Genomic DNA, 2632 nt, shown 5'->3' with positions numbered 1-2632 from the left:
AGAAAAAAAGATATCTGGGTTCCTCTTCCCCTAATGGGAAAGAGTAAGAGACGGCAGCATAATTTTCAAGTTCTCGAGTTTTAATATTTGTAGGTTTTTACAAAGCAACTAGGTAAAAATCTAACCAGGGAAACATCAGTCTGAGGTGGGTGGTGTACCACGTGACCTCCTCTGATTCCATGCATGTATTCAACAGATCTGCATTAGGTATTCAACAGATCTGCATTAGGTGTCCCCGTGACCCTAAAATCCCCCAGCTGTGAGGCAGAGACAGGGGCAGTGCCCACCTCACCAGAAGGTCGTGGGAATTAAGTGGGTGGGGGGGGGTGTATAGAGAGCCTTTAGTCCAGTGCCAGGCATGGATGGTGACTGAGTCAGATGCCACTGATGGCTGCCTCTGAGTCCCCATCATCACTGTCACCCCATCACCATCACCGTCCTGTTTAGCATCTTCCTCTCCTTCATAACCATCACCATCATCCCCACTGCTCTCTTCGGCCCCATCATTTCTGGCCTCCAGGTTAGGAATTCTGCAAGGTGATAAGCACCTATTTTGTTGCTCTGTGAGTCGGTTTTTTCTGTGAACAAGTCCTGAATGCTACCGTTTAAGGGGCAAATCTAGATGTGGAACAGGTCCAGATTTGTTGTTAGTTTAGGTCACACCGTGTCATTCTCCTCTTCATGCTGTAATAATAGATAGTTAGCCATCATTTAATGACATTGATGCAAAAATGTAATTTGCTGGAATTATTCTCACTGGGGCTACTCTAAGAACTTCAGTTCCATTTATATTATAGCAAATTAATTGCTTGGAAAAAAAAGTCACACTAGTGTGGCATTCTTACCTTTTGTGGTGAAGGAACACAGCAGAAAGCACTTAGACATATCCCTGTTCAAAAATGATTGAATTCAATTGGAATTCATCTAGCATTGCTACTCGCCTTTGCTGTTTTACCGGGCTTTGCGCTTTGCATGTTTGATGAACGCTGGTCTGCTGGTAAAAAAGGAATGGAGATCTGGCCCCTCTTCTCTGCCTCTAAACTCCATTTGTGCAGGTTTAAAAAAAAATGATAGAAAGAATTTGGCCATCTTTTTATTATTGCTAAGTACTTAACATCTGTGGAGAAGAGATTTGTGTTGCAGAAATGTTCTTAGCAATTTAGGGAGATGGCTTCTATTTTTGTCCAGACTTTGGCTTTGAAATGTTATTGGATTGTTGATTTAGGAAGTGGCTTTGACCAGCATTCCTCAAGAGAAAGGAATAGTGTGTTTCCATATGTCACAGATTCTTGTTGGTGGGCGGAAGCTCGTTTTAGATTCACCATTGTCCTCTTCCTAGCGCGATGCATTCCACTAAGGTTAAGGGTAGTGCCCAGTGAATGATGGAGTCATTCCTCGGCGCGTCTGTGGACCGGGGCCTTCCTGCAAACTGCCTGCTACCCATCAATGACAAGATAAATCAGGTACTCAGAGTATGTGCTTAGAACCTTTCATAGTAATGGCATATAGGCATGACATTCAAACATATGCTTTTCTATCTAGCAGAAATCTTACTTACTAATTGATTGAAAGTAAAAAAAAAAAAAAAAGAAAAGCAGTCACAATAACCAAAGCACAAACAAACAAAATTCTTGTTCTTTATCTTAATGACCTACAGAACACCAGTTCTGTGGGATATGAATAAGGGAATAAGGTTAGGACAAAAGGGCATACCATCCTCAAGAGGTTTGGGAGAAAAACTGATCGAGTAAGTCGGGTAAATTCATGTCTTCAGGGCTCCTCTGAGACTGCATTGTTAACCTCCAGGAGAGGAGTAGGATAAGCCTCTGATCTCATAAAACCCTGCATTTGTACATTACTTGCAATGGGGACTGTCCTAGGAAGACCTTTATGAAGAGTTAGTAGTCCATAGCTGTCCTTTTTTTTTTTTTTTAAGATTTATTTATTTACTTATTTGAGAGAGAGAGTGAGGTAGAGGGAGAGAGAACCTCAAGCAGCCCTCGTGCTGAGGGAGGAGCCTGAGGTGGGGCTTGGTCCCATGATCCTGAGATCATGACCTGAGTGGAAATCAAGAGTCAGCATCTCAACCAAGGGAGGCACCCAGGCGCTCCTATTCCGAGGCTGTCTTAAACATTGCACTCTCTTCTTACACAGCATTAGGGCAGCCCCATAGTTCTTCAAACTTAATTTTTCCCTTATTTAAAAATTTTTGAAACCCCTGTAATCATGTTACCATTTTTCTGGTATCATGGGTTACTTTTCATTTAGTTAAAACAAACAAACAAACAAACAAAACTGACCAGTTGATCAAAAAGAGACAAAGTCCCAGCTCCTAGAAGCCAGGGACTGCGTTTCTCCTATGATTTCTGAATCATTCCAGAGAACATGGGAAAGGCCTCAGCAAATTATGTGAGGGATGACTTGGCAATCAATAATTGTGTTGGAAAATACTTCTTGGCAAAGGAAAGTGAGATTAGGAACTGAACGGATCCTGGAATGAATCAGATACAAAAGGTTTTTTTCGTGCCACTCAAAGAAGGTAGAGGGAAAAAGATAGGGCAACTGAGGGTTAAAAAAAAAAAAAAAAGCCATCGAAAATGTGCTTTAAAAAAACAAACATAAAACTGGTCCT

The sequence above is a fragment of the Mustela putorius genome, unplaced genomic scaffold, assembly GCF_011764305.1.
Source record: "Mustela putorius furo isolate JIRA1106 unplaced genomic scaffold, ASM1176430v1.1 tig00003892_pilon_pilon_pilon, whole genome shotgun sequence".
In the NCBI taxonomy this organism is placed as follows: Eukaryota; Metazoa; Chordata; class Mammalia; order Carnivora; family Mustelidae; genus Mustela; species Mustela putorius.
Note: the sequence above shows the minus strand (reverse complement) of the source record.